This window comes from Pinus tabuliformis, chromosome X (assembly GCF_031772625.1).
Source record: "Pinus tabuliformis cultivar Carrire ecotype Pingquan chromosome X, CPIR1, whole genome shotgun sequence".
Classification (NCBI taxonomy): Eukaryota; Viridiplantae; Streptophyta; class Pinopsida; order Pinales; family Pinaceae; genus Pinus; species Pinus tabuliformis.
Window position 1 is genome coordinate 847,629,902 of NC_142308.1, and position 12,690 is coordinate 847,642,591.

The 12,690-nt window shown below is 42.3% G+C and overlaps 1 protein-coding gene across 1 annotated transcript in view; it reads right to left on the bottom strand.

The window, feature by feature from the left end:
* The window catches only part of SWP (RNA polymerase II transcription mediator), a 174,377-nt gene that overhangs the window by 79,494 nt on the left and 82,193 nt on the right, over window positions 1-12,690 (bottom strand). The gene's annotated exons all lie outside the window — the stretch shown is intronic.

A 12,690-nucleotide genomic window follows, 5' to 3' on the forward strand; every position in this document is an offset into this window, starting at 1 on the left:
TGGCATATGCTCAGTCTTGGAGATCCAATAGACATTAACAAGGCAAGGCAAGCCCCTCTGGATCAAACTTTTTAGGCTTGTTGTTGACTCATGCCCCTTTGTGGAACTCTTTGCTCAAAGAGTTTGAAGTGCCCTAATTGGTGATAGTAGGCAGAGTTTCTAGGCTAGACCAAGGATCTGTTGGGATGTCGACCTGAATAAAAAGTTACCCTAGCACATTAAAATGTTTACTGTTGATTTCCAAAAGGAAAACATATGAACTTCCATTGGGCATTTCACTTTCCAGGCACACGACCACCTGATAGAAAACCGAGGTCTGTGCCATCTCATGCCAATGCTTGTACTGCCAACTTGCATAAAAATGCAGCTCCATCATCTAAGCCTCGGAATGAACTACAGCATGCCAGTACATAGGCCGCAAACCTCCAAATCAAGATAAGTATCCAAAGCAATGGCAATACTTATGCTTTTCTAACTGTCATCAACTGGATGAACTATCAAACAAGGACGATGATTAGTGGGTGGCAAAACAAAGGACATCATACACAGACCATCCTATTCATGAAAAGCCAGAAATAGTGGATGAAAGAACCCTAAATATACAAGGATGCAACAAGGACATCCCCCATTCACCCCAACATTACTTTAAGGCCCTTTGCAATTGACAATTGTTTTAAGAAGTTGTTCAATGAAGATCGCCTTCAATGAAATTGAATATCCTTTCTCATAAAGTTAGGGGAATGTCTATCCAAAGACACATAATGTTCATGAGAGACACACTAAGAAGAACTAAGCCCGGTGTGGTCCTTTTTCAAGGTCAGGCTTTGAACTTCACTCCAAGATAGACTATTGCTAGCATGGAGTCATATTGGGCTACTTGCGATGGAGGGGCACCGTTGTTTGCTGCTTAACATTCCTACTTGGTTGAGCATTGCAATGATCCAATTCAAAGGTATATATAGGCTACCTTTTTTTAATTCAATGAAGGGAAATTGGGTCTTGTTCATAGGATCCCACACTAAACCCCAAACCATTGGGACTAGTTGGATTTGTCCCTTTAGGAAGTCATATTGGACTACTTGCAGTGGAGGGGCAGCATTGTTGCTACTTAACGTTCCTACTTGGTTGAGCATTGCAATGATCCAATTCAAAGGTATATATAGGCTACCTTTTTTTAATTCAATGAAGGGAAATTGGGTCTTGTTCATAGGATCCCACCCTAAACCCCAAACCATTGGGACTGGTTGGATTGATCCCTTTAGGAAGTTGAATGGCTTCTAGAGGGAAACTTCAATACGGTTGCGAGGATGGGAGATCATAAAGGGGGATATAGTCTCCCTAAAAAAGGTTCTAAAAAACAGTTTAAAGGATTAATTGCCCACGGGATGGCAGAAAACCCCATAGGCTATAGTCCTTGATAAAGGGGAAAACCCAATTATCCAATGTTTGAGGTAACATTGGGTAAATTTTGGGGTAGCTGCAGCAAAGTGCCCAAATTGGGGGTTGCACTTGCAAACCCACATTTGAGAAAACCCCATAAGGAAAACTACAAATAAAGGAGAGTTGAAATCTGATTTGATCATCAATTTGGATTGGAATATCTCTGATTTTCTTGAGACTGAGGCTCTGAGGGTTTTAAGAACCCTTCTTCTTGATTAGTTGTTCTGGAGGTGTTCCCACCCTAGCTAATCCCTTGTCAAGATTCTGTGGAGCTGATCCTGCCCTACCTAGCAACCTTGTTTCTTTGTTCTGACACATCATATTCTCTTGGAGCATTTCTGATCAGTTCTGGCCAGCAAGGGTGCAATTTTCAGTGGACAAGCCCTGTTCAGGGGCAGCAAAGCATTAATGGACAGCAAAGGGGTAAAAAGCAGCGACACAACACTGTTGAACTGCATGCAGCAGGCAGGATGCAGACAGCCACAGGGCCACAGGGGCGGGGGGGGATTTTCTGTTGGTACAGTCAGCCCTATTTCAAGCCTGTGGACAGTGAATTCTCTATAGAAGCTGATTTGGAGTCTGGACTGTTGAAGGAAGCAGGGGCTCAGAACTCCTATAGAAGTGATTTATCAGATACTCAGCCAGCAGAATTTGTACTAAGACTAAGTCTTAGTGGTTATTTTGTGAAACAGCATTTCTGATTTGGTTTCAGTGCCCTTGAATTTGATATTCCACTCTGAAGTACACTGGTTGTTTTGAGTGGAACTGGTCCACTGTTTTTTTGTTGAGCAACCAGGCCGACTTATTGTGGTTTGGAAAAGTATCATATTACTGTCAATAATATGGAACAGTAGATTAGATAAAAAAAAATTGAAGTATTGTCAGTACTATAATGTGCATACTTGGTTGAATCTACTATTCATTGGGTGCCCTAGCTTATTGAAGTGTGGTTTAAAGAGTATACTGCTGTTGAAGTGATCTGAAAATGGAATATACTTGTTTAAGGGTGCAAGGTATCCATTTCCCATAATTTCAAATGTGAGCTATACACTCCAAGTGTCCTCTGAAAATGTGAAAACTTCTTATTTCTTATACAGAGATAGACTGTAGGGGCATTGATCTGACATGTTACCTCTAAAGAGAGGATGAGTTCCAGAGGCTACCTGGCCCTCTACAGGCTCTGCCTAAAGAAATAACGAAGTAAACACTTAGAAGTCATTGACATACACATACTTGAAGTTTGATGTCTTGCGGAATAAAACAAATAACTTTCTGCAGCTATATAGGTGATTATGTGTGTATGCAAGTTATGTATATTTGATGTTTAACACTTTATATCAGTTTTGTTTAGCATACCATCTTCAGCAAATAAATACATCAAAATGATGAAGCAGTTCACCCCTCCTGGGCTACATCTGCTGGACCAAGCCTCTCAAACTAGGCTTGTCCTCTTGTATTAAAAATGCTACAAAGGCTAATACAAGAATATGAGTGTCTCAAAAGACAGATCTGACTGTAAATACAGAATCAGAAGATAGGAATTAGCTAAACATGCTCTTTCCCAAGCACTAAACAATGAAATTGTACCTTATACAGTACTTTCCCCAATTGGCCCCAATGGCCCTTTAAACTTGCATGGAGAATTTCGAGGTGAAGATGACCTCAATTGGTTATGAAACCTCTGCCATTAGACTCAGAAGGTCGAAAATAGCAGACATAGGCTTTTGAATCACCAAAAATGGATGAACACAGCCCCCAAACAGCTCAAGCACTGAAACGGCCCTAATGGCCCTGAAAGCTTCCTTGAAGCTAAACAGTGAGAAGTTCACCTGTAGAAATGGACTCAGAATACTGAAAACCTTCAGGAATGACCTTCGATCTACATTCATTGGCTACACAATTCTCAATGCAGCTCCCAAACTGATTTGGCCCTGGTGGCTCCTGGAACTTCCACGAAGCAAAAACACCTGCAAACGACCTCAGATGGCTATGAAACCTGTGCCAACGGCTTCAGAAGGTCGAAGAGACCCAAAATCAAAAAAAAAAATCGTCCAGAAAGGACTTTCCTAGCCAAAGTTATGGCCATTTACTCCCAACTGCCAGTTTGTCCTAGAAAGACTCCAGCTAACTTGAATTAGAGCCGAGATAACCCCGACAGTTTGGCAATCCCACCATTTTTGGAGTGCTCCGCCAAAAACTCCGCCACCAAACTACCCGTGACCGCCAGTTAACCATTGGGCCTTAACATGCATGTGACTGAGTTAATGTAACTGGCAGTTCCCCTTGGATTCCGAGCCAGAAAACGCGGATTGACAGGCAGTCTAGCCGTTTGTTAACTCCAGATTTGCGGAATGTGACCACGTTTAACATATAAAGCGGTGACCGTTACATAGCTGCGCAGTTTAAGGACTTAAGCCCATGGTTTTTCGGGCCAAGGTTCCATGTAAAGGGGGCTGGCCCCCTTTGGTTTCCGCCCAAACCAAATACAACATTTAAATATTGTAAATCCGCCGTCATATCAAGACCTTGAGTCATGGTGCGTTGGTAAGGCTTTGCAATTGTATGTATGAAGTCGCGGATTCAAACCACAATTCAACCAAAATTTTAAACATGCGCCCAAATCACTGATGTCACCTTGGCTACGTGGCGGCTTCCAAGCTTGCCACGTGTCATCCTTCCATTCGCTGCCCAAAACCGAATATTCCAAAGAATATTCTATGGAATATATTATTTTAAATTTTTTTGAAAAAAAATTCAAAATTTCAATGTTATTGGGCAATTCTTCTTTTTGGCATAACTTTCTCATACGACGACTGTTTTCCGAACCATTCGCTGCGCCGGAATCAGGAAGACGAGCTCTATCTGGTTGTTCAGGTTCAAACTAGTTCTGAGCACTTTCATTTTTTACCATTTTACAACACTTGGTCCTGAGCTCCTGATCACACCACCCAAATGAGAAGGCTTTTGGTCCCCAAAAGCTTACTGAATCTCTGAACTGAACTGTACAGCACTTGAGAGAATACAAACATCCTCTTCCATTCAGCCAAAAGAGCATATTGATGTCAAAATGTCCTGCCTTGCCAACTGTCGTCATGGCGACTTTTTGTTGCACAAGCCAAGTACTTGTCGAATCCCGACCAAGCTTGTTCGCCAGACAAACTGAAAATTTGTAGAAACCAGTAATGATACTTGCTGATATATGAGCTGAAATCTTCCTCTGAACATGTGGGCTTGCCAACTGTCACAATGCCCATCCATGGCACCTCCGCTCTAGAAGAAGAGTTGCCTCCCAAATGAGAAGGCTTTTACCGGCTGTAGCATGTTGAATGTACTGCAAATGCTCATCCCAAACTCTTGGGATACTTGTTGCAAAAACTTCTCAAAAGAAGTAGAGACCCATGCTGAAATTTGAGCCCTCTTTGCATGCATGCTTTTCCAGCTCATGGGATTGTGCACTGCTTTGCACCAATTTCTTTTCCTACACCAAATGACACCAAAGGTATCTTGTGCAACAAGACAATCATCAATAACAAGTTGTCTTGAAATACATTGAACAATGGACTCAACCATCAACATAGCAAGTGTGTACACAAAACAAGTTGACAAAACATGTGCACCACAATCGAGGAAGAGCTGCCTCCCAAATGAGAAGGCTTTTACCGGTTGTAGCATGTTGAATGTACTGCAAATGCTCATCCCAAACTCTTGGGATACTTGCTGCAAAAACTTCTCAAAAGAAGTAGAGACCCATGCTGAAATTTGAGCCCTTTTGCATGCATGCTTTTCCAGCTCATGGGATTGTGCACTGCTTTGCACCAATTTCTTTTCCTGCACCAAATGACACCAAAGGTATCTTGTGCAACAAGACAATCATCAATAACAAGTTGTCTTGAAATATATTGAACAATGGACTCAACCATCAACATAGCAAGTGTGTACACAACCGATACAAGTTGACAAACCATGTGCACCACAATTGAGGAAGGATGGATCCCACTTGTGACATATCTCTATGTTCTAGTAATTAATGCTCTCAATTACTTATTGGAAGATGCAAGGAAGAATCTGAGGTATTTCTCTTCCTTATGGATCAAGTATGGTTAACAACCACTTTGCAGATGATTCCTTTCTATAAATTCAAGGGAACTATGAGTTGTTTGAGGATACAAGGGATTGTTTGGACCTATTTTCCAATGCTCTTTTATGAGCAATTATAAATTACTAGAAGACCTATTTTTGGTTTGTAGAGATTGAAGATCCTTCATCTTAGATTCCTTCTTTATGGGGTTTTATTAGGCCTAGGGTTATTGTGTACTACATCAAGATACCATTTGACATGGGGCTCTTAATTGTGACTATGTGGGACTTGTGCCTATCCAAGCTTTAGACAAACCTCTTATTTTACCAATTCAAAGACCTTTTCGTAGGTGAGATTACAATTACTTCACAAATATTGTAAGTTCCCACATTTAAAATGGTCCCTGCTAGCTCCCTAGTAGGGCCCAATGCAAGAAAATGAACTAGGCTTTTGAGGTCCAAATATGTTGATGAGAAAGGGCTCTTTATGCTTCCTTGGAATGTATGCATTAAACCTCAAGAGAAGCGGAGCCTACACCTTATTGATGTTTCATCTGAAGGGAGTATTCTAGAAGTGAAATGGGCAGTCTAATGCCTCAAGGACTCCACACCTTAGCAAAGTTTATTGCAACACATGTTTCAATCAGCTCAATGCAACCTTAAGGTACAAGGGATATTTAACTAATGTGAAATTCTATCCTCATGTACTTTTCAGGATTTCTAGGTCCTTCATCTACAAAAACACGTGGGAGGCCTAGAAAATTGTTGCCCTGCTTGTCAAATGGAATTTCAAAAGTAGTCATGTAGGATGAAATTTGTCTTAGCATTCTACTCGAAGTTGGAATGGTAGGGATCAATGTATTTTTAAGCACTTATAGTTGCAAGTTTGCAAGTTAAGTAGGAAGGGCATTTATTTGAGATATTAAGGCCAAGGCTTGGAAAGACTTGAAATTGTTTGCTAGCTAAAGGGCACTCATGTGTTCTCATAAATTAGTTATCAAATATGTTATAGATTTGATTCCTCATAAGAAGTTGTATAATATAAATATTGACATGTGTAGTCCCAAGTGGGGGAGGATTAGGAGCGGAAGTTCAGGACATTCATTGTTATGAATAAAAAAGGATGTACCTCTTCTCACACTGAGGACAAGTGGATATGTAAGCCGCACAATTAGGTCTCTTTGTCTAAGTTGAAAATTACATGCTTTTGCATCACTCATTGCCTATTAGCAGCAACCATCTAAAGCCTGTTTAGCTAAGAGCTAGTTGACTAATGGTCCTTGTCTAGTTTGTGCTCAACTAGAGATAGTGAAGCACATTCTTTGGAACTACAAGTTTACCAACAGTTTGTTGAAATTCTATGGCAAGTGTAGTAGAATACAATTTTCTGCGTGGATAATTACTTCCTAATGATTTTCAATAGTATTTCTCAAGCCATTGATATCATTGAATAATTATACACAGAAAATCTCAAGAGTAAATGTAGCAAAAACGATAAAGATCATAGAAAGACAGCCATGCACAATAAACAAATACTTTCACTTGGGAAACCCAACCTTGGGAAAAAACCCAGCAATCTTTTCTTAAGGAGAAATTGTCTTTCAGCAAGGTTTACAAATCATAAATTTGTCTAGAAATTTGTGCTAATAATACAAGTCCAATACAGTCAAACCTGGTCAATTTGTTGTTTAGTCAACAGTGGTCAAATAGTCAAAAGTCAACTCTGTAGTCAACCTTCAACTTGGTCAAACTCGACCTTGTGGTCAAACTGTGGTTGGTCAAACCCTTGCACGTGCAGCCTTTGCTATGGTCAAAACTCAGTGAACTCTTCACACATGTGTCTATGGTCAAAGTTGCTCAAACTCGATCAAACTCGGTTGTACAAATCACACTTGTGACTATCCAAGAGAGTTAAAATGATGATGAAAAGATAAAGATGATCTCCAACAGCATATTTCACCTTAGCTAAATTTCTCCTCCACTAGAAAAGATAAATGAGCTTGTTATGTTGATTTGCCTCTCACTTGTTTGTCTATTTAAATTTTATATAGAGCTCTAGTGTTGAGTGGAGACCCATCAAAGGGCACCTCATCACAAGAAACCCCCTCACTAATGGAGCCTACATCACAACTCAACATTAGACTAGAATTGTTTACCTCACTGTTGGTTGAAAAACCCAATCAATAAACAATTCAAACTTGTTCTATAAAAAATAAATCACTCCATCCCAAAGCACAATGTGAGCATCATGGGTGGATGTATCATTATCCCCTAGTCAAATCAGCATGATCCCATGGGTGGATGTATCATTATCCCCTAGTCAAATCAGCATGATCCCATGGGTGGATGTATCATTATCCCCTAGTCAAATCAGCATGACCTCATGGGAGAATGTCTGCCCGATGTTACAAAAACATCAACACAGTCGTTGGAAATATGTTTAGGATCAACACTCAACCTTGTTTCAAGGGAAACTCCATTGGAAAGCAATGTTGTTTGGATACTTAATGCAGTTTACCTTTTCAGGCATTTGGGATTGTCTAAGAATAACTATATTATTCACTATTTGGAGTTGTTTGGATACTTAATGCATTTTGTTGAAATTTGGTACCGGAGGACAGGTGGTTCCCTTAGGCTTTGATCTTTGGCCTAGGGAAAAGTGTCCAAAAGAATTTAATTTTTCTCCTAAAGTGACTTTATAATTTTATAAAGTTAAATCTAATTTAAAAGTGACTTTAAGTGATAAAGTTATTAAGTCTAATTTTAAAGTGACTTTTATAAAGTCAATGAAAAATTAGAAAGGAAAAGTGACTTTGGAAATAAATGACTAAGTGGGTCTTTATTAAAGTGGGGTGAATTAAAAAATAGAAAGTGAGATTTAAATGAGCATTTAATCTCAACCATTGATCTAAATCTATTTCAGCCATTGGATTTAGAGATCACCCAAAAGTCACTTGGAGTTATATTAAAGGAGGAAAAGGAGGAAAAGGTCATTCATTCTTTCATGAGCAGATTGGGAGAAGGAGAGCAAGAGAGATTTCTGAGCAGGAAGGAGAAGGAGACAGCAGCTTGGCACACATTCCAAGGCAGCAGTTGAGCAGATTTGTACAGCTGATTCAGCACATAGTGAAAGGCAAATTTTTGCACAAAAATCGAGGAGCAGTTTGTTGATTTTTTTGCACACAAAACGGAGGCCATACAGCATTTATTGCTGTCATGTTTGCTGTAATTTCCAGATTGCTGTGAGGCACGAGAAAGGAGATAAGTTGTAAATTTGTTTGCTGATTTTTGCTGAATAATTCTCACTGTAAAAAGACAATTTTCAGAAATAAAGAAGAGCTCTCACACTGGTTTTCCCCAAGAGTTGTAGGGGGTTTTTCCAAGGTCAAGTTGACCAAAAATATCAGTGTTTTAATGTGTTTTAATGTGTTTTAATGGCTGTTTTTAATTGCTGATTTTTATTTCTGCAATTTCCAGCATTCTGAAAAAATTCCAGAATTTGTGTTTTCAGCCATATTTATTTTTTTCAGTCTGTTAAATGTATGGTTATGGGAATGGGCATTTAACTACATGGGAGAAATAAGGTGAAACTGAAAACCGGGGTGGGAAAACAGAAATTTTTACATGGTATCAGAGCTTGAGTGCTGAAGGGCAATTTGGGACAACAAAAGGAAAAATTACAGTTGCTGATTTTTCACTCAGAAAATTCCAGCAAGCTGATTTTTTCATAAACAGCAGTTTTATCTTTACTACAGCAGTGCTATTTTTCAGTTTTAGGACAGCAGGATGTCATTGGGATTGAGGGTGGAGGATAGGCTGGATGGGCATATAAATTACAGCGTTTGGAAGGAGAGAATGCAGAGTATCTTTGAGGAGGCAGAAGTCTGGGATATCATGGTACATACCGCACAGAACCCTGTTGTTGTGCCCACTGATGTTACTCAGTTGGCTAAGTATAAAAAGAAGAACAATAAAGGTAAAACGTTGATTCTAGACAGAATCAAAGACCATTGCATTCCTCATGTGAGAGGAAAGAGCAATGCCCATGAGATGTGGACAACATTGTCCAATCTCTACCAGAGTACCAATGAGAACCGGAAGATGGTCCTGAAGGAGAAGCTGAAGAACATTAAGATGGGGAATGATAGTGCAGTTGGATATCTCACAAAGATTACCAATGTGAGAGATGAGTTGGCAGCGATTGGAGAGGCCATTCCATCCACTGAGTTGGTGCGTATTGCAGTGAATGGCCTCCCCCGTTCATGGTTGAACTTTGCTGATGGGGTTTGTGCACGTGAGACCCTTCCCACATGGGAGAGGTTTTGGGATGATTGTATTCAGACAGAGATCAGAAAAGGACAGCTTGGGGCAGCCAAGCCAGTTGAGCAGGATGAGGACGTAGCACTGGTGGCAGGAGGCAAGAAAGGCAAAGGGAAGAAGCAGGCTTCCACAAGCACTGGTGGGGGCAAAGGCAAAGGTAAAGGTAAACAGGGTAACTCACAGAAGGACTATTCCAAGGTGAAGTGTTGGAATTGTCAAAAGATGGGACACTATGCAGTTGTGTGTCCGGAGAAGAAGAAGAAGAAGGGGAAGAACCAGGACGTGGCAGCTTCAGCAGAGATTGAGGACTTTGCTGGTCGTTTTGACCGAGAGTTTGCGTTCACTACGTGTGAGTCCTCTAGTACAGGATCACCTGCCACACAGGTTCAGAGGGAGCATGCTTTTCCCTCGATTAGCGGAGCATCTTCAGGTATCTGGTATGTGGACAGTGGGGCTTCACGTCACATGACAGGAGTCCGGGAGTACTTCTCAGAGCTTTCAGAGAGTGGCACTGATATTGAGGTAGTACTCGGTGATGACAGAGTTGTTAGAGCAGTCGGGGTGGGGACAGTGACATTTCAGAGGGAGTCCAAACCTCCCTTGAAGGTGTCAGAGGTTCTTTATGTGCCAGGGATGAGGATGAACCTCATATCCGTCTCAGCTTTGGAGGACAGAGGATATGAGGTACTGTTCAGGGGAGGACAGGTGTTGATGTATCCCAGGGACGCTCCAGCTGATTCAGCTAGAGTGATAGGTATACGCCATGCAAAGGTGTACAAGTTTGCATTCCAGCCCCTTTTGGCATTGAGCAGTAGTACCGACAGCAGAGCTAGCAGTTCTGAGCTGTGTGAGATTTGGCACCGCAGGATGGGACACATGTATCATGGAGCCTTGAGGACATTGCGGGAGATCACTACAGGTGTGCCAGATTTCAGTACTGATCACTTTGATACTTGCAGAGGTTGTGTGATGGGCAAGTTTGCCAAATCCCCTTTTCCCAGCAGTGACAGCAGAGCGACGGGGATACTTGATTTGATTCATTCCGATGTGAGCGGTCGGATGTCTCATGTTTCCTTGAGTGGATATGAGTACTATGTGTTATTCATTGATGATCACTCCAGGAGGACCTGGATTTATTTTTTGAAGACCAAGAGTGAGGTCTTCAAGCGGTTTCAGGAGTTCAGAGCTCTTGTGGAGACTCAGACAGGTCGAAAGATCAAGTCCTTGAGGTCGGACAATGGAGGAGAGTACACCCTTGGAGAGTTTGTTGACTATTGTGCGGAGGCAGACATTAGGAGGGAGTTTACTGTTCCTTACAACCCCCAGCAGAACAGAGTTGCAGAGAGGAAGAACAGATCCATCATAGGGGCTGCCAAAGCCATGATACATGATCAGGGGTTGCCATTGTTCTTGTGGGCAGAGGCCTGCAACACAGCTGTTTACTTGCAGAACAGGAGTCCGCATCGTGCCTTGGGGCACATGACTCCTGAGGAGGCCTTATCTGGGAAGAAACCTGATCTTGGTCATCTTCATATCTTTGGATGCATTACATACTCCTATATACCCAAGGAGGAGAGGACCAAACTAGAGCCCACCGCAGAGAAGGGTATCTTTGTGGGCTACAGTGAGACCTCAAAGGCCTTTCGGATTTACATTCCTGCACAGAGGAGAGTTGTTGTCAGACGGGATGTGAAGTTCGAGGAGGACAGGGCCTTTAGGAGGTCACGGGAGTTAGAGTATCTGGATCAGCCAGACCGTCAGCAGCAGTTGAGTCAGTCGCAGGGATCCAGTGGGCAAGGATCAGGAGGATCCGGAGGTACATCTATGAGGATGTCAGGTCCATCAGTGAGCAGTGGCTCGCCGAGCCAGAGGGGTGGTGCTCCGAGCAGTTCACAGAGCAGTTCACTAGGGAGTCCACTGATGGACAGTTCACACGGTACCTCAGCTTCTATAGGTTCAGGTGCAGGCAGGAGGACAGCAGACAGACAGTCAGGAGTTCAGGCTACTGATGGTGATGAGGAGGAGGAGTTTCATTCTCCTATGGGAGAAGCATGCTCAGGGAAGAGGAAGCCCAAGTGGCTTCAGGACACCTTGAGAGATGCCACATCTGTTGCTAAGCCGAAGAGGCCGGTCAGAGAAAGTAGACCACCTGAGAGGTTCTGTAGCTATATGGCGATGGTTACCAGCATCCTTGACTCTGAGCCTTCTAGCTATGAGGAGGCAGCTAGCCAGCAGGTCTGGAGAGAGGCCATGCAGAAGGAGTATTCTTCTATCATGAAGAATGATGTTTGGGAGGTGGTGCAGAGGCCTGAGGGCAAATCCGTGGTTACTTCCAGATGGCTTTACAAGGTAAAGCATGCTGCAGATGGCAGCATTGAGAAATTCAAAGCGAGGTTTGTGGCTAGAGGGTTCTCCCAGGTAGAGGGAGTTGATTATGAGGAGACCTTCGCTCTCGTGGCTCGATATACTTCGATCCGCTCCATTATATCGATAGCAGCAGAGATGGGTTGGAAGATCCACCAGATGGATGTGAAGACCGCATTTCTCAATGGCTTCATACAGGAGGAGGTGTACATTGAGCAGCCACAGGGCTTTGAGGTGCATGGGAAGGAGTCCCATGTGTGCAGATTGAAGAAGGCCCTTTATGGCCTGAAGCAAGCTCCCAAAGCTTGGTACTCCAGGATAGATGCATACTTGCAGGGGATGGGTTTCACAAAGAGTGAGGCAGATCCGAACCTTTACTTTATTGTGATTGGTGAGGAGCCTCTCATTCTGGTGCTGTATGTGGATGACTTGATCATTACAGGTGCAGAGAGACTCATAGAGCACTGCAAGAGAGATCTTGCGGCGGAG